Here is a 25199-nt window from a genome sequence, read left to right on the forward strand (position 1 = left end):
TCTCATTGCATCTCTTTTGATCTATTTGGTTCATATGCCCATTCCTGAACAAACAATATAATTGATGCTTAGGGGAATGCAAGACTCTAATTGGCTTAGACCTAGATTGTATGCCTACTGTAAGCACACGGCTGACAGCAGGAAGAAGTGATATACAAAGAGTATATGAAGGCATGGTGACAAAAAATGGTGAATGAACACTGGATGCGATATAAACAATTTCAAATTTATATACATAAGTAAAAAGTATCTAAGAATTCAATCAAGAAAACACATGGCTGCAAATTAAAACAGCTGAACGGAAGTACATTATAACAGCATTTATTATAATATGGATATGAGAAGGGGAAGACCACACACACTAGGTCAAATTTTCTGGATTATATAAACTTATATATCTTCCACACCTCAAAGGCTGGAAAATTGTATCTTCCACCGTATACAAGTGTTTTTACAATGCCTTCATAATGGACAAGTGAAGGGCAAGGATTGGTTTTACAAACTCACGTCTACTATAAAATTACCTAGTAATTTACACAATAAAATAAATAGCCTTACCTTGATTTAAATATTGTAACATGCACAAGATTGCTTATTGTTCTACAGTCCAGAGGATATGGTTTCATATGACCTTAGAAAATAACATTTATTATTTATAAAGGATTTCATAGGCAAAGAATTATATTTCTCTGTGCTGTATATATGTAGCAATTGTAGTAAAAATGGATCTTACAAACATGTCTGTGAAAGCACAGATCATTTTAATAAGACAGCATCTATCATCACCCAATAAACACTTAACCAAATACTTGATAACTTTATATTTTTTAATTTCTAGTGATTCAAATGTCTTTCATATAAGAACTTTAAGTCTGAACAAAATAAATTTCCACTGTTATAAACCACTTTATTAATGAGCATCTGTAAGTGGTTTAACAAGGAACAGAGGGAAGAAATTGAGTAGAAACAAAGATAGGACACAAGGCAAACAAATATAACTCAATAAATTGTATTTTGACCATGTTAAAATAACCAGGTATACAAATACGATTGTGAAAACATTATTGGAGGACTTCTAATTGGAACAACAATAAGGTCTCCATTGTTCAGTAATGTTCTGGCTCAAAATGCAACCAAACCAGCAACTAAAACCTCATCCAGAAAAATGACTAAAGTCCATGGGAATACCCTAGGAAAAACATTTTCAAATAATAAACATAAAATGAAACTAGAAATTGCACTTTAATTAGTCCATTTCTCTCATGTGAAAAAAACTGAGGTCCAGATCATATCAGAGATGTGCCTAAGGTCACACACAGTCTAAATCCTAAATGACTGGTTTTCAAAGTAGAGTATGTTTACTCTATGGTTATAAAAAGGATCCAAAGGGAGAAGGGAAAAGTATTAAATGCCCATAATATTTTGTGTCTGTGTTTGTACGTTTTATTCTGTGCACAGAATGTTTGCAGAGACATGTGCACTCAAAATTTTTTCTGGTCATTATGCCCTTTCAAAATCACTTGCAGACTACTCTCTTAAAATTGTGACCTACAACTGGGCCAGACTTTCCCTCATCACCCTTCTGACGCCTCCTCCAATCCAGACATCTCTGCTACTGAGCACATACAACTCTGCCAATCAACTGAACACACACTGTCTTTCTCAGCTGAGGACTTGGAATCAAAACTATTTCATCTAGGCTTTTCAAATTCCTATTTCTTATATCTGCTTGCTTCAAAATATCATCATTCTTTCTTAAAACACACAGATTAAAAAGAAGGAAGAAACCCAACCTTTAAGGTAACACTGCTGCTTCAGCTGTGAACAGTCAAAGGAAATAAGAACTTTTCATAAAATATAAACAACTACCAAAACACCTCTCACACCTTATCTAATACAAAATACAAAATCACCTTTGAGGATTTTTTGAAAGAGATATAGTCAGTATCTGACATGCTAATTGAGTTATCAGTCCTCAAAGGCTGATGCAGAGTGAATCAATTATCACATGTACTTTATTCTGATAAATAACACAGAGGCCACCCTCTACGGGGCTTCTGCCCAACATCCTTGGGACTGACACTCTGCTGGAGGGGAGATATAGTTGGTAAAACAGAAAGCGTGTGGGCATAAATCTCCACTGACTACAGCCTGAGTTTAAAAGTTAAATTTAGGAGATCCGTTCCTCAAGGATACAGCATTTTCAATGAAGAAAAACCTCAAGACATAGTAGAAAGAAGCAGTGATCATGAGAATATTGTTCTTGTTCTATAGGTATTAAAAAATAGATTAAACTATAGGGACTTCCCTGGTGGTCCGGTGGCTAAGACTCCGTATTCCCATTGCAGGGGGCCCAGGTTCGATCCCTGGTTAGGGAACTAGATTCCACATGCCCCAACTAAGACCTGGTGTGGACAAATAAAAATAATAAGTAAGTAAGTATATAATTTTAAAACAAGAAGCTCTAAATATATATGCAACTGTGAAAATACTTTCCTTAAAATTTATAGTGCAGGACAATCTTCAAATGAGTTATTCGGACATTTCAGAAATCTTCATTCCTATGAGTGAGTGATGAGTGAAGTCGCTCAGTCATGTCCGACTTTTTGTGACCCCCATGGACTGTAGCCTACCAGGCTCCTCTGTCCACGGGGGTACCTGACAAAGGGTACCTGATAAATTGTAGTTGTTGTGGGGGTGATGGCTGGAGATGATTGAGTGTTACATCAAGCTTCTTGATGATTTAAATTGCTATCTAAAATATAGGATGACCAAGGTCTATTATTCTTTTGGGTTATCTTATTTAGCATTTTCATATCACTCATTATTGAGTATAACATGTAGGGACCTTTACAGAGCATCATATCAAACCAGCCTTCAAAGAAATGACTCTTGATTTGCTTCTTTACTGCACACTTAAAATTGTGGAAGACAACATTCTCACTTCGTATCTCCACAGAAGTCACTGAAATTCAACTTACCATACAAACAAAAGTACAACAATCTTTTCCAAATCCCTAATTACCATTAATATAAAAGTAAGGAGGACTGTGTTCTATGGGATGAAATATGGTAATTCTATGGAGTCAAAGGACCAAGAGAATCATAATGACTCCTCTGGTTAGAACAGTACTCCAGCTGTAATGAGGCCTCCTAGAGCGTTTTTTGCTTCTTGGCATTGACACTAGAGTCAGCATTTTAAATTACAGGTATCTTCTCATCACATAGCTTATCAACTTTTGTACCTCTTATCTTGAAATGCAACGGTATCAGGGTTAAAAGAAAGATGACCAATACAAATAGGGACATGATATGAGTCCAATGATGTTCATAACAAGCACAACTTGCTATACACAGATGGCAGGTACACAGAGCAAGAAATTCAGCCTCATCAGCAGAGAGGGGTAAGCTTCCTTGATCTTCAAGGCCCTAAAAAGTGCCTTACTGTCAATGATATCAGCTTACTGAGATGATAAACCCATTTAGTCCTTTATGTAAGCCATCCCTTGCCATTTTCAATATTATCTTGGCCCTTCCTTATCATTCAGGAGACTTTGGCCAGTTATCCACATGCTCACCCATAAGGTTGCAAATAACTAAAGCCAACTCAGTACATACTTGACATGTTTCCTGCAAGGATGAATAAATTAAAAATCTACTTTCATGATGCAGTTTTCCAACAACACTCTCCTCCCAGCAGGCCTAGGTTTAAGACCTCCCTGAAGTGCATATCTGTTAGTAGTTTTCTACACTATTAGCAAAGGAATTCTTTCTTCACCTAACAACTCACACTAAAATTAAATATATGCAATAGATTAAAGTAGGGGTACAGCAGTTTAAAACAGACTAAGAGAACCAGAGTCTTGCCTTTTAGTTCACCTGTTTGGATCCTCCAAAACTCAAGGGACAAGATGTGACAGAGTGCCTGAAGAACAATGGATAGAAGCTTGTAACACTGTACAGGAGGTGGTGATCAAAACCATCCCCAAGAAAAAGAAATGCAAAAAAGGCAAGATGGTTGTCTGAGGAGGCCTTACAAATAGCTGAGGAAAGAAGAGAAGTGAAAGGCAAAGGAGAAAGGGAAAGATATACCCCTCTGAACACAGAGGTCCAAAGAATAGCAAGGAGAGATAAGAAAGCCTTCCTAACTGAACAATGCAAAGAAATAGAGGAAAACAATAGAATGGGAAAGACTAGAGACCACTTCAAGAAAATTAGGGACACCAAAGGAACATTTCACACAAAGATGGGCACAATAAAGGACAAAAACAGTATATAACTAACAGAAGTAGAAGATATTAAGAAGAGGTGGCAAGAATACACAGAAGAACTATACAAAAAAGATCTTCATGAATCAGACAACCATGCTGGTGTGATCACTCACCTAGAGCCAGATATCCTGGAGTCCGAAGTCAAGTAGGCCTTAGGAAGCATCACTACAAACAAAGCTAGTGGAGGTGATGGCATTCCAGCTGAGCTATTTCAAATAGCTAAAAGATGATGCTGTAAATGTGCTACACTCAATATGCCAGCAAATTTGGAAAACTCAGCAGTGGCCAAAGGACTGGAAAATTTTTCATTCCAATCCCAAAGAAAGGCAGTGCCAATTAATGTTCAATCTACCACACAATTGCTCTCATTTCACATGCTAGCTAAGTAATGTTCAAAATTCTCCAAGCTAGACTTCAATAGTACATGGACTGAGAACCTCCAGATGTTCAAGCTGGATTTAGAAAAGGCAGAGGAACCAGAGATCAAATTGCCAACATCCATTAGATCATAGAGAAAACTCCAGAATTCCAGAAAACATGTACTTTTGCTTCATTGACTATGCTAAAGCCTTTGACTGGGTGTATCACAACAAACTGTGGAAAATTTTTCAAGAGATGGGAATACCAGACCACCTGACTTACCTCTTAAGGAACTTGTATTCAGGTCAAGAAGCAACAGCTGGAACCAGACATGGAACAACTAACTGATTCAAAACTGTGAATGGAGTATGTCAAGGCTTTATATTGTGACCCTGCTTATTTAACTTATATGCAGAATACATCATGCAAAATGCCGGGCTGGATGAAGCACAAGCTTGAATCAAGTGTTCAGGGAGAAATATCAATAACCTCAAATGTGCAGATGACACCACCCTTATGGCATAAAGTGAAGAGGAACTAAAGAGCCTCTTGATGAAGGTGAAAGAAGAGAGTGAAAAAGCTGGCTAAAAACTCAACATTCAAATACCGAATATATGGCATCCAGTCCCATCACTTAATGGCAAATAGATGGGGAAACAATGGAAACAGCCCAATATTCTTGGGCTCCAAAATCACTGCAGATGGTGACTGCAGCCATGAAATTAAAAGACGCTTGCTCCTTAGAAGAAAAATTATGACAAACCTAGACAGCATATTAAAAAGCAGAGATATTACTTTGTCGAGAAAGGTCTGTCTAGTCAAAGCTATGATTTTTCCAGTAGTCATGTATAGATATGTGAGTTGGAATATAAAGAAAGCTGAGCGCTGAAGAACTGATACTTTTGAACTTTGGTGCTGGAGAAGATTCTTGAGAGTCCCTTGGACTGCAAGGAAATCAAACCAGTCAATCTCACAGGAAGTCAATCCTGAATATACTTTGGAGGAACCGATGCCGAGGCTAAAGCTCCAATACTTTGGCCACCTTATGTGAAGAGCCGACTCACTGGAAAAGACCCTGATGCTGGGAAAGATTGAAGGCAGGAGGAGACAGGGATGACAGAGGCTGAGATAGTTGGATGGCATCACCAATTCAATGGACATGAGTTTGAGCAAGCTCTGGAAGATGGTGAAGAACAGAGAAGTCTGACATGCTGCAGTTTGTCGGGTCACAAAGAGTTGGATCACAACCGAGTGACTGAATAACAACAACAAATCTCAGTTATTCCAGTGTAGGCTGATGATCAAGAGCATACTCGAGAGCCAAAATGCCTAGACTGAATCCTGACTCTGCTGCTGCTGCTAAGTCGCCTCAGTCGTGTCCGACTCTGTGTGACCCCGTAGATGGCAGCCCACCAGGCTCCCCCATCCCTGGGATTCTCCAGGCCAAGAACACTGGGCATAGGTAGAAATGGAGAAAGCAGGTGTCTCGTGAATTCAAAAGATCATTAATTAAAACTGGGATAGAAAGAAGAGGTGCTCAAAGCCCAACTCCCCTTTTTGTCTCAAGGTACATGATCAACCTTGGGTGAAAAATAATCCTGGATGTCATGACAATTAGGCAATGCATTTACATGACTTAAAACGAGAAGGGAGAGAAGAAAGGAAAGAAATGAAAAAACTTTGGTCAATAATGACTCAGTATGTGTCCAAATCTTTCAATGTAAGTCACAGTAGGAGAGAAATACCAGCTGATAATATGATTGGCTTTACCAAGTTATCAGTTCAGGCTGTTCTGAGATTCACACAGAAACCAAAAAATGATGCTCAGGTTTAGTGACAACCCTTTAGAAAGGCTTAAGAAAAACCCTGCATATGGGAAAGATTATGCTAACTAGGTACTTTGCATTATGCCCATACATCATAATGCAGACGCACAGCTGTGAACACATATCTGTACCACATGGATGAGATTCTAGAGAAACTCCAAGGGAACTATGACATCAAAGCAAGCGCCAGTGGAACATGTTCAAAGCCTATAGTACTTCTAATTTAAAGACAAACAGCCTGTTTCAAACAATAGGGTTATAAACTTATGTGACATATCTATTATAATTATTGCTATTTTGTCAGAGAAGACTTTTCTATGCATTTCCCAAAACAGGAAATCTACCACATCCTTTATCATTCACTAAATGTCTGTGGTCTCTTCTATATAGTTTTAGGAATAATAATAATTTCCCAACTAAATAATTACTCAGCATGGTTCTTCCCTGTCTTACTGACTTCAGAAAGCTGGCCCTTGCCTTTTTCTTAACCAACACATGCACATGTCCTGGCATTTAAGTACTGGAAATTTATACCATCTTCAACAACATACAAGCAGAATAAAGTCCTCTTAATTTACTCAGAGGCCTGAATAAGGTGTGTAAATTCAACAGCTATTTGAGGAATATGATGTGCAAGGATCCATGTTGAGAAATCTAAAGATGTCCTAGTCTGTTATAAAAATAAAATGAGATATGTAATAAGGGGCCCACAGAAAGTTAGCAATGGAAGGAATCTTAGGGACTGTCTAGTTAATCCCTTCATTTTTTAACTTTATTTTACTGATGAATAAACTAAAGCTCCTTATTATACACTTGGTTAATGGTAGTACCAGGCCAAAATTTGGGGTTTCTTGATTTTCATAGTGGTACTTTTTCTACTACATCACAGTACATGCAGCAACTCTGGGAAGGAGGATGTAGAATTTACTTCTCAGTGGAGAAAACTGCAATGGAAAAGTCACCCTCTGAAAATTACTCAGAATTTCACAAATAAAGGTGAATAGGGCTTCCCTGGTAGTTCAGCTGGTAAAGAATCCGCTTGCAATGCCAGAGACCCCAGTTCAATTTTGGGGTTGGAAAGATCCCCTGGAGATGGTATAGGCTACCCACTTTGGTATTCTTGGGTTTCCCTAGTGGCTCAGATGGTAAGGGATCTGCCTGCAATGCGGTAGACCTGGGTTTGGATCAGTGGATTGGGAAGATCCCCTGTAGGAGGGGATGGCAACCCACTCCAGTATTCTTGCCTGGAGAATCCCAATGGACAGAGGAGCCTGGTGGTCTACAGTCCATGGCTGCAAAGACTCAGACACAACTCAGTGACTAAGCATAGCACAGCACAAAGGTGAATAAAGGGGCAAACATACGAAGGAGATGGAAAAACAAAAGCATGTGTGTATTACTGGGAAAGAATGAGTCATTTCTGGAGACCCAAAATAGTCCAGTTTTGCTAGAAACTTGCAGTTTCTTGCCAAGGGTGCTATTGGCCTTTTTGGTGGGGCACTTCTTAAATGGTGAGGGTCTACTTCACTCAATACATGATGCTTGGCATCTGTTGCTCCAGATTGCTAGACAACCATATTGTCCTCACTCATTGTGATAACCCACACACCCCAAGAGATTTCCAAACATCACCACTTCCAGTTTAGACACACCAAGCATAAATATGGAGTGTCCAGGGAGAGGAATAGTATTCAAGAAGGCTGCAAGTAGGTTGGGTTCAGATCATGAAAAACCTTAAGAAGTTCACACCTTTTATGATAGTCTACAAGGAAACACTGAATGTAGTAGGGATGAGGCATTGTTTGATATGTTCTTCAGGAAGGATTCTGGTGTTGTTGTAGGAAATAATTAAGGTGGTAAGACATGAAGGGAATTCCTTGGAAGATCCCTGGAGAAGCAAATGGCAACCCACTCCAGTATTCTTGCCTGGAGAATTCCATGGACAGAGGAGCCTGGCGGGCTATAGTCCAAGGGGTCGCAAAGAGTCAGATACAACAGGGCATAAGCACAATGACAACAAAGAGATGAAAGCAGGGTGACAAGTTAGTTGGTTCCAATAATAATACATGCTTTTCTTTCTTTCCTTTTGTCATTCCTACTTCTGTGTCTACCTGGGCTTTGAGGTCTGCTTTGCATTCTGACTCCCAGCCTCTATTTTGAACCATTTGAATACGAAATTTGCCTCTTAGATTTAATCAGACTGTATTTCTTTGCCACAAACTTGTTTTATTTTTATTAACCAACTTTAGTTCACAGCCCCATTGTTGGCTCTGAGAAGTGAGGACAGGCTCTGCCATTAAAGGCTATCTTGCCACCATGTTATTTTGAATGGTGTTTGTAACTTGAGCTGTGGTTCTAATATGCTTGACTTCCTGCAGGAGACCCGGGTTCAATCCCTGGGTTGGGAAGATCTCCTGCAGAAGGAAATGGCAATCCACTCCAGTATTCTTGCTTGGAAAATCCCTTGGACAGAGGAACCTGGTAAGCTACAGTCCATGGGGTCGCAAAGAGTCGGACATGACTGAGCGACTTCACTTTCTTTTCCAATATGCTTACAAAATGATTTTCAAAAAAATAAAAAATGCCTTGTTTCAAACTTTCTGCCTGTGTTATCTAACATTTAACTTGTTCCCAGGTGCATTCAGCTTTGCTAAAAAGAAAAGCAAAATGTGTTAAATACTTTCATTGCAAGCAGACGTTTGGTATTTTATAGGACACAAAAATACTACTTTACTGAATGGCAGCCTGTTCAAAACCTTAGCGCTAATGAGATTCTGTCAACATTTTCATTAGAAATCCCTACTTTCCTAAGTAAGTGTATTTTCATTTTTGTAGATAAAGTTGGAAAACATCAGATTGGTTGTTTCTAAATTAAAGTAGAGACATTGGAAAAATATCCCTTTTAGTCAAAGACTTTATGCCAAGATGCCACATACAAGAAATTGTGATGAAAACATGAATCAACTTCCAGTGACACTCTAAACAGAAAAAAAGTTAATGAGGTGGATGAAACTGGAGCCTATTATACAGAGTGAAGTAAGCCAGAAAGAAAAACACCAATGCAGTATAATAATACATATATATGGAATTTAGAAAGATGGTAATGATAACCCTGTGCAAGACAACAAAAGAGACACAGATGTATAGAACAGTCTTTTGGACTCTGTGGGAGAGGGTGAGGGTGGGATGATTTGGGAGAATGGCATTGAAACATGTATATTATCATACATGAAATGAATCGCCAGTCCAGGTTCGATGTATGAGACAGGATGCTCGGGGCTGGTGCACTGGGATGAACCAGAGGGATGGGATGGGGAGGGAGGTGGGAGGGGGGTTCAAGATGGGGAACACATGTACACCTGGGGCAGATTCATGTCAATGTATGGCAAAACCAGTACAATATTGTAAAGTAATTAGCCTCCAATTAAAATAAATAAATTTATATTTTAAAAAAGTTAGAGTCCTCTCATTTTAAAATAGCAAAGCAAAGAGTCTACTTTTGCTGTTGTTTAGTCGCTAAGTCATGTTTGACTCGTTTGTGACCCCATGGACTGTAGCCTGCCAGGTTCCTCTGTCCATGGGATTCTCCAGGCAAGAATACTGGAGTAGGTAGCCATTTCCTTCTCCAGGGGATCTTCCCTACCCAGGGACCAAACCTGCATCTCCTGAATTGCAAGTGTATTTCCATACCACTGAGCCACCAGGAAAGCCCAAAGAGCCGCCTGCTGCTGCTGCTGCTGCTGCTAAGTCACTTCAGTCGTGTCTGACTCTGTGTGACCCCATAGATGGCAGCCCACCAGGCTACCCCGTCCCTGGGATTCTCCAGGCAAGAACACTGGAGTGGGTTGCCATTTCCTTCTCCAGTGTGTGAAAGTGAAGTCGCTCAGTCATGTCCAACCCTTAGCGACCCCATGGACTGCAGCCTACCAGGCTCCTCCATCCATGGGATTTTCCAGGCAAGAGTACTGGAGTGGCTTGCCATTGCCTTCTCCGAAAGAGCCTGCTAGTTGGTGATAAATCAGCATCTGATATTGTACCTGATGAATTATCCCCAGAAATCCACTGGTTCTAATTTTGTAAACTACACTAGTTAAAAAAAAAAGATGAAAATGTATCTCATACTACATAAACTTCTAGATGAGTTCTGGGGAGGATAAAGAACATGTCATGGTACATCTAGCAAGTTAATATTCTCCATCCAAAGATCACCTGCCAAGGTAACTGATTTAACATACAGTCACATCAGTTCCAAGACAATAGACTATACTGCTAGTACTTGTCATGCACCTTGCAAATGTATAACCTTAGTGAACTATAAATAAATGTCATCTAAACAACTGTGGTTCAGTGCAAAATCAACTCCAATAGTTTAAAAAAAAAGGACCTTGGCCTGAAAATAATGCTTAATTAGTGTCATCTTTTTATATGTTTGCTTGAAGTTAATATCACAATGGTTAACATGATGGACTCTGGAACCAGTTTCCCAAGGTTTGAACTTTGGCTATACCAATATTTTGATTATACCAAGGCTATACCTCGGTTTTACTAGCTGAGAGGCCTTAGGCATGTTGTGTCTCTGTTCCTCAATGAGAAAAACAATAATACCTATCTCATAGGATTGTAAAATTTAGCCAGTACCACAAAGCACTTAGAACAGTACCAAGTACATAATAAGTGTCCCATAATGTTAATCATGATGATAATGATGATGATGTCATATGTTGGGAAAGATATATCAGAACCCATGAAAATAGAATCTGAATGGGATGGTTCTCTCTCTGATATGAATTAAAAAGAAAAAAAGGAAGGACAAGAAGACCATAAATTATTCCAAGGGGACATCACAGGATTTTTATGCTTGCCTTTCAATCCTTTAACCTTTGAAATGGGGCTTAGAATCCCTGGTTTCTAGGAAGGAGTCCTTTAAGGCTGGCTTTCTTCATCTCAGTAGGGCAAACTGAACCAACTGCTTTCCCTAGCCCCTTTTCTCTTAATGAAATGTTGATTTATTTGCAGTGACTACTATAAATACTTTGCAAAAGGTTGTATTAGTTTGATTTCCAGTTAACTGACCAGTAAGTGCTGAGCCAAAATCTCTATGACCATCTCAATGCAGAGGGTCAGTTTTTACTGTATACATTTCCCAACTATTATGAAGATAAGAAGGTCTGGCTGAAAATCAGGATGCAAATGACCTCAGTAGGTTAGTAAATATTTGGCAAGACTTTGATAGAGTTTTGAAATAATTCATCAAGATGATATACCATGAATGGGCAGCATTTTTCAGGGGATATAGTCATTTAGAAACAGGACAAATATTTTTATCAAATCGTGGGGGAATGGAGGTCTCTAGATCAATACCACTGTTGCAAGGACTTTTAGTTTTCAGTTGCACTCAAGATCTTGCAATACTTGGACTGTACCAGTTTACAAAACAAAGTACAGTGCCTTGTTTTTGTTAACTCAAATGCATAGTCATCTCCAAAATACTTTTCGTGTGAGAGTCATGTGGCTATCCCACAGGGACCAAAGGAAAAATGTAAAAAAAACAAGTTATAAAAATGTATGCAGGTTCCCTGTGTGCATTTCTTGTGTGTTCAAAGTATCCCTACTAGGGCAGTAGGAGGCAGTGGCCTTTATTTATATGTGTTTACCACCATATATGTGAATTTGTACCAAGAGAGCATTTTAGAAATATTACCATATTAATAGTTGTTGAAGCAAAAGCTCAAATTGATTTTTCTTTTAAAATCCACTCCAATTTAAAAGATTCAAAGATCTTCTGATTCTTTTTTGTTTCTCCCAGTGTGCTCAAAGACCTTATTTACTCTTCTTTGGATATTTATAATGAGAAAGGGGAGGAAATCTAGCTTCACACACACACACACACACACACACACACAAATGGCAATCCACTAAATATATATAAGCTCTCTTACAAACTGGTAATTTAATTTAAAGATAAGTTATTTGCTCAGATGATAGGAGTGCATGACAAATCGAATTATATGTCTTTTGACATTAGGTGGAGGTTACAAATCAACTCTTTTCAAAATACCTTTCACTAATTTTATTTAATAAATGTTGCCCTAGGAAGTACTGTGTGATAGACACTGTTCAAAGCACTTTACAGTAGTAACTCATTTAATCATCACAACCTTATGTGGCAGGCAATGTTATTATCATCTCTGTTTTCTCAAATGAAGAAAAGAGTTTAACTGGCTTTCCTAAGGCCATGCAGCTAATAGATACCAAAGTTAGACATCTAACCCAAGCTATTTGGCTCAAAAATTCAGGTTACTAACCATTCTGCTATCCAATCTGATTATAGTACATAATATAAAGGAAAAAATGAGGAAATGAGTGTGGGATATTCAGGCTCCATGTACAAGCACAGTTAAGTTACCACTATCTTTATGATGTACAATATCTTTTTTTTTTGTCCCAAGAAAAATTTTAACTGACTTCTCTCTCATTCTCTCAGTAGAAAAATATAACCTTTTAGTCTCTTAATGGGCTTCCCTTGTAGCTTAGTCAGTAAAAAATCTACCTGCAATGCAGAAGACCCGGGTTTGATTTCTGGGTCCAGAAGATCCCCTGGAGAAGGAAATGGCAACCCACTCCAGTATTCTTGCCTGGAAAATCCCATGGATGGAGGAACCTGGCGGGCTACAGTCCATGGGATCACAAGAGTCGGACACGACTTAGCGACTAAATCACCATCACCAGTCTCTTACTACTCACCGAAAAGTTTTTTAATTTTTATACAAATGAAAGAGATCCTTCCAGCTCTCTCTCAAATTTTTCTTCCAGTTCATTTGTTTAAGTAACAACTGTTGTCCAAAGGTAGCCTGACACACAAATCCAACCTATTTTCTCCTGATATGGGCTTGGCTTGACTTGGTGAAAGTTTACTCATAGTCAAAGGTAAGAGAATACTTGTACTACAAAGAAACAGAGGAACAACAACAATAGTAATGACAGGTAAAATTTTTTAATATACCGTATGTCCAAAACACTGGTCCAAGACTCATTGTCAATATTGTCTTGTTTATTCCTCACAAAAATCCCTGAAAATGCAGGGTATTACTCTAATTCCATCAGCAAGGAAATAGAGTCTAAAACAATAAGCCACTTGACTCAAGTTTCCCAAGTAACAGATTTGAATCAAGGTTGATCTAACTTTAATGGCCATCATACTGGCTACCATCAGAACAAGTGTTTCACTGCCGTAACATTAAATAAATGCCTTAGTGGTTTGCCAGTAGTTGCTCAGATAGTACATGGTGGACGTAGGGTTTACACTTAGGTCTTAAAAAACCCAAGAACTGTGCTCATTCTAGAAGATCTGGTTTTAAGAAAAAAGTTCATAACTTGATACTGTTGATTGCATTGTTTATCTAAATCCAACAGTGTGTGGGCCCTCTTGGGATTCATTCCCTGTAGTTTATAATTAAATGTGTGAGTATGCATGTGTGCATGTGCATACACAGACGTTATGTATGTCAGAGGAAGAGACTGCAAGTGAATGTAAATTACATTCTCTGTTATTCTAACTTAGATGAAAATCAGCAGAATTAATAGAATATTGAGGGATCCTGATCAACTTCTGGAATCAAGAGGAGGGAGCAACATTTCTCATTGTTTTCATGAAATTTTTAAGTTGGTCAGGGCACTCTTGGGAAGAAAAGGAAGAATTAAAGTAGAGCATCAGATGGTCAGGAAGAGGATTACACTTCCTACTTAATGGAAAGATAGGCATATGCAAAAATAAATTTCTGTACCAATTTCCCAACTTTATGCTTAAAAATCTTACATTGCAAGTACACACTTTTCACAAAGTGCTAACACTCACAGTAGCAAATGCTACAGCTCAAAATGCAAATGTCTTTTCCATTACAATTCATTTTTCAGTCACTCATAACTGTACCAACCATCCTGCATCTTAGCTAAAATATTTTCTGTTTGTCCTCAGGGAAAACACTGACTTTTTTCCCTTTTCTGAAAGAAGTGTGAAAAAAGCCCCCTTTAGCTATGTCTGAGTCACCACCAGAAAAGGTGGGGGAGATCCTTATTATAATCAAATGAGAAGAGGCAGAGAATGTAAAGGGAACTGTTAAGAGTTTCTTTGTTCAAAAGAAAAAAAACAATAGGAAGTATCTGAACTTTAAAACTCAAGATGATAAGATGATACACTTTCCCATGTGTGAAAAATTGGCCAAGAATGTTATTAACATTTGAGAGTAGCTTGCTGAATGAGCAGATAACCTGTTCCCTAAATGGGAACTGCTAGAGGAAGAAGGCAAAAGGCCTTCAGGGAAGCAAATGTCACAGGAGAGTAGAACAAGGGTTCAATTAATTCTCTTTTCCCAAAGGATGTGATTTTGATTTAGCCCCAAGGGTCTCAGTCTATTCTGGTTGGATGTAGTACTGTTGGGCTGAAGTGAGTGAAAGTGAAAGTCGCTCAGTCGTGTCCGACTCTTTGCAATCCCATGGACTATACAGTCCATGGAATTCTCCAGGCCAGAATACTGGAATGGGTAGCCTTTCCCTTCTCCAGGGGATCTTCCCCACCCAGGGACCGAACCCAGGTCCCCTGCATTGCAGGCAGATTCTTTACCAGCTGGGCCACAAGGGAAGCCCACTGTTGGGCTGAGATGTCCCTGAATCTTCATATTCTTTACTGTCCAGGTACATTTTTATTAAGTTGGATTAACTGAACTCTATATAAACGTCAGAAGCATCTAAAGGCAAGCACCAATTACGTCATATATACTTTAATTCAAATAACCTTTTTTTCAGGCTGTTTTCTCTGCGGGTATATTTGTATGTGTGTGTGTGCAAGTGTTGACACAAATAAAATGTTTTAGACATGGGAGAATGATTCTAGATAAAAGGCATCTTAATAGATTTTATTTTTCCTCTCTGCTTTCTAGTTATAAAAGTAATCCACTTTCATCAAAGAAAATGTGGGAAATATGAAAAAACATAAAATGGTAAAATGAGAATCACCAATCTGGGTACCCAGAGAAGACTTTGGTATATGTCCATATATTCTTCTTTCTAAAACATTCTTTTTCAAGAAAAGAGACTATCCTGTGTATACTCTTTGTAACTTGTTTTCTCATGTTGCCAGACCTGCTCCATTTTTCTGTTTATAATAATTCCTTAAGTAAACTCACCCAACCTAGTAGTTCTAGATACAATCTATTTGCTGATGACTTCCAGTCTTATGGGCTTCCCTTATAGCTCAGTTGGTAAAGAGTCCACCTGCAATGCAGGAGACCCCGGTTTGATTCCTGGGTCGGGAAGATCTGCTGGAGAAGGGATACGCTACCCACTCCAGTATTCTTGGGCTTCCTTTGTGGCTCAGCTGATAAAGAATCTGCCCGCAATGCAGGAGACCTGGGTTTGATCCCTGGGTTGGGAAGATCCCCTGGAGAAGGAAAAGGCTACCCACTCCAGTATTCTGGCCTAGAGAATTCCATGGACTGTATAGTCCATGGGGTTGCAAAGAGTTGGACATGACTGAGTGACTTTCACTCACTTCACTTCCAATCTTATATAACCAGCACAAAGTGAAAGTCACTTAGTCGTGTCCGACTCTTTGCAACCCCATGGACTGTAGCCTTCCAGGCTCCTCTGTCCATGGAATTCTCCAGGCAAGAATACTAGAGTGGGCAGCTGTTCTGTTTTCCAGGGAATCTTCCTGACCCAGGGATTGAACCCAGGTCTCCTGCATTGCAGGGAGATTCTTTACCGTCTGAGCCACCAAGGAAGCCCGACTGGCACAATGCCTCCCTCCACTTCAGACTCCTGTATTGACAGCCTAGACAACATTTCCTTTAGCTGTTTAATAGGCATCTCAAGGCACACATGCTCAAAACTGAGTTCCAATGTTTGCCACCCTCCCTAACCAGCCTCCTTCAGTTTCCCCCAACTCACTAATACTAAACAGCCTCCTTCTAGTTATTCAGTCTTCCAAAAACCTTGATTCTTTTCATTTTCTCATATCCCACACTAGCTCCCTGAGAAAATCTTGACAACTCTATTCTATTACCACCTGGAATCACCAATTATTACAGAATTATCACCAGAATTATTACAAAGCCTCTTAACTGGTCTATTTCTGCCCCTGGGTGCTTCAGTCTGTTGCAATCATTGCAACAGAAGGTTCTAGTTAAAACATAAATTAGATCTTTACTCTCCATCTTCCATTTTCTCTTTTGGAAAGAAGGCTTTACCAGGACCTACAAGGCCTACTTCAACCTAGATGTCTCCTTCACCCAGGACTTCTGGTACCTCTCCTACCTATTCTTCTCTTCCACTTATCTATATTCATTCACCTCTGAATACACTGTTCTCAATGCTGTTCCTCAAATAGCCCAAGTATGCTCCCACCTCAAGGCCTTTACACTTGCTCTTCCCCTGCTTCAAATATTCTTCCCACATATATCCTCATGTTTTGCTCCCTGATATCTTATAGAAAAGACATTCATGGTGAGCCTTTTCCTGGACTCTTTATCTAAAATTTCACTCAGACACTTCATATTCCACTTCCTTCATTTTTTTCTCTTTAGCTTTAACATTCTAGTGTCACATATTTTATTCATTTATCTCCAGCCAACTCATTGGAAAAGACCCCAATGCTAGGAAAGATTGAGGGCAAGAGGAGAGGGGGCAACAGAGGATGAGATGGTTGGATGGCATCACTGACTCAATGGACATGGATTTGAACAAACTCAGGGAAATAGTGAACCACAGGGAAGCCTGGCATGCTACAGTTCATGCTACAGGTCACAAAGAGTCAGACATAGCTTAACAACTGAACTACAACAATCACATATTTACTCATTTATCTTCATAATGGCCTATCTCCTCCCTCATTGAAATGTAAGCTCTATGAGGGCAAATATTTTTTCCATTTTATAGCAAAACCAATACAATAATGTAAAGTAATAAGCCTCCAATTAAAATAAATAAAATAAAATAAAATAAAATAAATAAAATGGCTATATCCCCAGCACCTAGAATAGTACCAGGCAGATGATGTGTGCTCAGTAAATATTTATAGAATAAATAAATAAAGGTTTACTCCCTCTTCCCAAAAAATGATCATCTGAGCATTTTGTGGGGTGAAACCCAACTATCACTATTAAAGTGCTGTTTATCCTTCAAGATTTCTAAAAGTCAACCACTTCACAAGAGAGTCTTTCTATTGTGTCATATAGTATTTAGGGCTTTATTTGCAGGCCATTTAAGTAAAAGTTAACCTGAACAAGAAATAAGTTGGATGAAAAGCACTAGAAAACATGTCTTTGTTATCTGGCACCTCACATTGCATTCCTTCTAAATAACACATTTTCCTGTACATGCCAATACAAAGATATACAACTAAAGCTGTTTGAGACTGCTTTGCTGTAGAAATCCATAATCGACTGTCATCATGTCCATGCCAAATATAGGTGACTATTAGGGAAGAGTGCGACATCACTGTAGATGTACAGAAAATCACACAAGCAGGAGTTAAGATTTACTTTGAACAGCGATCTCATTTATCAATTTTGCATGACCATTGGGTTGTATTGATGAACTTTACCTTACATAACAGGTGTGTTTTCCTCAAAGCTTCTAGAAATGGATAACCTGATATAAATATACAAGTGCAATTTCCTATTTACAGCAACTCTTTGGTTTATTATCTAGGTTGTAAGTGTGGGTTTAGTTTTACATTATATACTATAGATACAGATTGGGTATCTATCTTTACTTAAAGTATCTATCTTTAAGTATCTATATTTACTTAAAGTAAAGCCTATCTGCTCTGGGTTTAGGTGCAAAGTAACCCCAGTAAAATCTAGTCTAGAGATCTGTCTTTGCAAAATTCTTATTAGTTGAGGACAATAAGGGTGACAGACACTATTTTTCAAACTATGAATGCTTCAAACATTTGAGAACAGACACCTAAAAATGACTCTAAATTATGAGCTGAGAATTTTAATTGCAATTCTGTGATCTGTGTTATTCATGCATCGTAGAAATTCAACTGAATTTGGAGGCAGAACATCCAGGTTCACATTTTGACTTTGTCATTTACTCACAACCTCTTGGCATCTCAGTATCCTAACCTACAACTTGTGGATAATAGTCCTTTACCTTCATCCCAGGGCTTCCCTAAGATTGGTGAAAAAAGAAACCTTGGGGAAAGTTGTCTCTAATGTTCCCCTGCTATTTCAGACAGAAAAGATTGTTGTGATGGTCCCTGCCCACATTATGGCATTTGTTACAAGACACCCTGAGTGTGACACTGTTCATCATTTCAGAGATTTCCTTAGGTTTGGAATAAGCATATACATTGTGGGAAGGAAAAAAAATCAAACATTAGGTGAGCCTTTAGCAATGACACTTCAAATGATTTGTTGCAGGCTCTAGATTGTGTCCTGGTATCCCAACCCTTGTAATCACTCAGGCTCCTCAATGGAGTATGCTCAATACTGGCTTAAGCCCCAACATTTCTACATAACAGTCTAGTACACATGTGCTCAAAGGAAACAAGTGTGTTATATTGTGTGTGCACACATGCTCAGTCATGTCGAACTCTTTGCTCTGTTCGACTCTTTGCACTCCAGCCCCTTGCACTGTAGCCTGCTAGGCTTCTCTGTCCATGGGATTTTTCCAGGCCACCTGGAAAGCCCAGTGTGTTATACTATCAGTTAGCTAATGGAACTCATGCTTGATAATCTACAATTTCTAATTAGACAGAAATTCAATTTAGTCTACTATTTAACATTTCCAATTCATATAAAACGCCGTTGCACATGGGCATCTGATTAAAAGAGTGTATAATCAGTGCTAAACTATTTCCTTTGTAAAAAGATCTATCCTCCATAATAGTATAACCAGATATAATCACACATACCATATTATAATGTCCATTGGCCTACCAATTTCATTGTAATGGGACCAATCATTTGTGACACTGCCCTTCATGAATTCTCCAGCCCTCTGGTTTCATTAGTGAGCATTCCTAGGCTGGCAGAGAAATTGTCACAACTGCCCCCGCTCTCTTTCACCAATTTTATAAGTGGCCTTTTTTCAATCAGTTCATCATTTAATCGATGTTAACTTTAAAACACTATGAACTCCCCAAGAAATAGACACAAATGATAACAAGCTTTTTTGATTTCTAGTTTAAAAAATTATATTTCAATACCCAGTAGCCATATTTTCACTTTGTACTAGTGGTGTCAAGCAGATTTAAATTGTAAAAACCATCTCTGTGATCTACACACTCAAATACATTTTGGAGAAAAATGTGAAATAGATAGATATTTATTTTAAATCACCTGTGATCATTCCCTTTATTTGAGGAGTTACTTGGCTACTTTCAAACATTGAGAGACTGCTCCATTGCAGATTCATTGGTGGAGTGAATCTGAAAGACAACTGTCAGAAAAAAAAAAAAGTCTTATCTTGGTCCCACTTCTGACTTTCTTCTAGGCCTTTTGCCAGCCATTTAACTTTCCATTTATCAACTGCTACCCAAAGCATCCACAAAGGCTTTGAAGTTATTACTTAATGTTTTTATTTCTTATGCTAAAATATAAGTTGCAGAAAAAATAGTCTTAAAACAAACAGAAAAACAACAACAACAACAAGAACAGGCAATGCTAAGCCTTAGAAGTTGAAAAAGAATTGACTAGATTTCCTAATGGGTAAAATTCTCCAGAAAATAGGCTGCAAATATAAGCATATGGAATATTTCAATACCCCACAGCTGCACGTGTTTTGTTTTCAAGTGCCTCTAATCTAACAGAAGGAATTGAAACCAGATCCTGTGTTCACTCACATATTAGAGCCATTTCTAGCAGTTTCAAAACAAACACAATTTGAATAGTCACGTTGTTTGTGCTCCTAACCAAGACTTTAGGTCCTGAAATGCAGTGTCTGAAGGAAAATAACACTCTGAATGATTGTTCTTAAATATTCAAAAAATAAATTTAACAGAAAACAATGTTAAATTAATTATCCTGTCTTTCTGATTCATCATTGTAAAAACTGAGGTGAGATCATGGGGTATGATGACCAAAGGGAAAGTCTGAGATGTTCTAAATACTGTTGGTAGTGACGTCACAACCTTAAAGCCTCTAAAATTCAAACTATCTGAGGGCCTGCACTTGCCTTTGAGCAGAAGAAAATGCCAGCTCTCTCTTTATATAGCTAGTAAGGATTTGAAGTGTGCTCCTCCTTTTCCTAAATAGACATAATTGTGAAGAGATTATGATACAATGCTCTGTGTATATTGTTTCCTTGTATCTCCCATTGAGGCTTCTCATGTTGAACTGTTTCAGAGGACAGGATTCAACTCATCAGTTGAGTTGAATTTGTTGAGCATCTTCCTAGAGAGCAGTTATATGCTAGATCTGGATGGTGGGGGGCTCTCCAAAAACAAAAACGCTATAGAGCTTTATATTCTATTAGGATTTTATATTATAGCAGAAAACCAGTGTGGCCAAGGAAGAGTTGATAAGGACTTTGAGGGACTTTATTGTTGGAATAGAAGTTTCCAGGCTAAAAGTGGTTTGGGAAATCATTCCATGTATGGAGGCATTTGAACAAAGGTATGGGTGACAGTGAGGATGACCAAGATCCACATGAAAAGGACATGACTTTAGGAAAGGGTATGTGCTGGCAAAGGAGAGACATAAATCTGAAGGACTGGGGCACTACTACCAAAGGAAAGATCTTTCTGAGGTTCAGAGTGGAATACAGAACTATGCTCAATCAGCACCAGAGAAAAGCATTTTAGTAGCAAAGATGAAGATACAGAGATGATAATGAGCCTACAAATTGTGAGAAAATCCATTAATATCTTCTTTGAGGGAAGAAAATACAATTAAGTTCTGCCGTTTTTACTCCATAACATACCTAGTGGACACCCATAACATATGGAACAAGAACCATACCAAAAAGACTGGTAATTTTTTTCTTGAATAGTAATTATCACCATGAAGCCATATAATGTGACTCAATAGATCATGATTCTCCTCATAAGTGATTACATACTGAAAATGTGATATATGTAACACTTGTACTGGGACAGTTAAATTATAGTCATGATTTGAAGTAAGAATATTAGGATATTTGCCATAATAAGTGCTCCCTAATTTTTGTGCTGTACTGTGCTTAGTTGTTCAGTTGTGTCGGACTTTTGTGACCCCATGGACTGCAGCCCGCCAGGCTCTTCTGTCCATGGGATTCTCCAGGCAAGAATACTAGAGTGGGTTGCCATGACCTCCTCCAGGGGATCTTCCCAACCCAGAAATCAACCCCAGGTCTCCTGCATTGCAGGCAGATTCTTTACTGTCTGAGCCACCCTACTTTAAGCAACTCCAAAAAATGATAATTCAAAAGTTTTTAGAAAGATAAATTAGAGACTGCCTCTTTTTATCCCTCCCTTCCTCCTGAATATACACATATTACTACCTCCACCAAAATGACATTTTAAATGTTAACAGTAAGAAACCTGATAGCTTACTATTAACTGAGAGCTTCCCTGATAGCCAGTTGGTAAATAATACGCCTGCAATGCAGGAGACCCTGGTTCAACTCCTGGGTCAGGAAGATCCACTGGAGAAGGGATAGGCGACCCACTCCAGTAATCTGGCCTGGAGAATTCCATGGACTATACAGTGTTGCAAAAAGCTGGACACAACTGAGCAAATTTCACTTTCAGAAAGCCACCTCAGTGCCTTTAAATTTAGATTACAATGACAATTAAGTTATAACTGGCCTCTAAATTGCATTCAGCCTCTTTCTATATAAAACTATAGCAGGAATTGGAGAAGGCAATGGCACCCCACTCCAGTACTCTTGCCTGGAAAATCCCATGGATGGAGGGGCCTGGTAGGCTACAGTCCATGGGGTCGCTAAGAGTCGGACACGACTGAGCAACTTCACTTTCACTGTTCACTTTCATGTATTGGAGAAGGAAATGGAAACCTACTCCAGTGTTTTTGCATGGAGAATCTCAGGGACAGAGGAGCCTGGTGGGCTGCTGTCTATGCAGTTGAACAGAGTTGGACACAACTGAAGCAACTTAGCAGCAGCAGCATAGCAGGAATTATCCTATTCCACTGATATTTTTCTAAAAGCCCTAGTGGCTCCCACTCCTTTTTTTTCCTGAGTCAAGTTGACATTCATTATTCAGGGTAGGAAGTGCTATATAAGGGGGAATGGTTATTTGGTATGCTGCTGCTGCTAAGTCACTTCAGTCGTGTCCGACTCTGTGTGACCCCATAGACGGAAGCGCACCAGGCTCCCCCTTCCCTGGGATTCTCCAGACAAGAACACTGGAGTGGGTTGCCATTTCCTTCTCCAATGTGTGAAACTGAAAAGTGAAAGTGAAGTCGCTCAGTCGTGTCCGACCCTTAGCGACCCCACGGACTGCAGCCTACCAGGCTCCTCCATCCATGGGATTTTCTAGGCAAGAGTACTGGAGTGGCTTGCCATTGCCTTCTCCGCCCAGAGCTTACTTCTAATGTATTATTTCCAGAAACATGGAGGAGATGATGATCATTGTTTTTGATAAATACTGCCAGCAATAATGGGCTTCCGTCTATGGGGTCACACAGAGTCGGACACGACTGAAGTGACTTAGCAGCAGCAGCCAGGATTAATAGTTAACATTTAGTGACTTTTACTTGGTGCCAGGCACTGTGCTAAATCCTTCCCATGGATCATCTCATTTAATTTTAACAGAAAGGTTAAATAACTTACCAAAGGTTATGAAGCCAGAAAGTTTGAGGAGTCAAGGTTTGAACCCAGGTAATCTCATTCAATAGTATGTGTGTGCTACATTACTTCAGTTCAGTCGCTCAGTCGTGTCCAACTCTTTGTGACCCCATGAATCACAGCATGCCGGGCCTCCCTGTCCATCACCAACTCCCGGAGTTCACTCAAACTCACCTCCATTGAGTCGGTGATGCCATCCAGCCATCTCATTCTCTGTTGTCCCCTTCTCCTCCTGCCCCCAATCCCTCCCAGCATCAGAGTCTTTTCCAGTGAGTCAACTCTTCGCATGAGGTGGCCAAAGTATTGGAGTTTCAGGTTTAGCATCAGTCCTTCCAATGAATGCCCAGGACTGATCTCCTTTAGAATGGACTGGATCTCCTTACAGTCCGAGGAACTCTCAAGAGTCTTCTCTAACACCACAGTTCAAAAGCATCACTTCTTTGGCAATCAGCTTTCTTCACAGTTCAACTCTCACATCCATACATGACCACTGGAAAAACCATAGCCTTGACTAGACGGACCTTTGTTGGCAAAGTAATGTCTCTGCTTTTTAATATACGTTACTTCAGGTGTGTCCAATTCTTTAAGACCCCATGGACTGCAACGTGCCAGACTCCTCTGTCCATGGGATTCTCCAGGCAAGAATACTGGAGTGGGTTGCCATGCCCTCCTCCAGGGCATCTTCCTGACCCAGGGATCGAACCTGGGTCTCCTCCATTGCAGGGAGATTCTTTACTGTTGAGCTACCAGGTAAGCCTAACAGTCGGCACTTTGAATAACTTATTCAATAGTCTGCACTTTAAATAACTACCCTATATGGGCTCCTGGGCTCAGTCCACATACATGCACACAATTTTAATATATTTTACAAATCCTCCTTGAGGAAAATGAAAATCAACTACGTATTCACATTCACCCCTGCATGTAGAATGCCTTGACAATGTTATGTTATAAGGTGACCTTTCTGAATTTTGTTTCTAATTCCACATAGGATTTCCTATGAGCCATTTACTTGTTCTATCCCAAACTCATTTGGACAAACAGTGAATGCTTGCAATTTGTTGCCATTAGAACTACCAGTTCAGTAATTAGATTTCCAGTGTGGGCTTCTTTCTTACTGAGTCTTATAATCCTTGTGAATAAATCTTTTTCGAGGAACTCTTGTATGATCTCACTTTAATCCCTCATTCCCCATATTCTAGGTTCCTCCTTCTTGGTTTTCCTTCTTACCAATTAATCTCAGTTGTAATTATATACTTACAGTATTTATTATTTGTGGTTTCTCAACTAGTCTATAAACTCCCAGAGGGCAAGGAGCACCTTGATTGACTTACTGTGGTATTTTTACTGTGGTATTTTTAGCACCTAACATAGTATCCGGTATATAGTTTACAATTAATATTTACTGAGCAAATGTGTCTCCAATGATATACATGAAAATTATGCCCTCAGAGCACTGTGTATTGTTATAGTGACTATTTTGCCAGTAAGTGAGGAGTCTAACATTCCTTCCATTTTCATCAGTGCTAAGAGATGGAAAGAGAATTTATAAATATTGGTCTTTCTGGCTCATGATTTTATAGCTTAGGTCCAAATAAATCATTGGCTCTCAAATTGGAATAGTGCTAACATACCATATAGTTTATTTTCTTTCTCTTCTATGTCAAGAAAGTGAGGCTAGAGAGATGAAGACTTACCAAAGGTCATGGAACCAGTCTACAATGAAAGCAACTATGAATTTCTAACTGTGCAGGTTTTAAAAAAAATGTGATAAATAGAGAAGTGTGTTTTAAAAAATAGAAGCAAACCAAACAAAAGCATTACCACAATAACAGCAAGTTGTGACAGGATTAGTTACAATGCCAGACAGTTTTCATACAAAGTTCAAGAGACTAATTAATGACTGTATCTGTCTGAAATTACTGTAGGGGCTTGGAAGTCTAAAGTT

This window comes from Moschus berezovskii, chromosome X (assembly GCF_049115385.1).
Source record: "Moschus berezovskii isolate FMDL1 chromosome X, NW_MosBer_1.0, whole genome shotgun sequence".
Taxonomy (NCBI): domain Eukaryota; kingdom Metazoa; phylum Chordata; class Mammalia; order Artiodactyla; family Moschidae; genus Moschus; species Moschus berezovskii.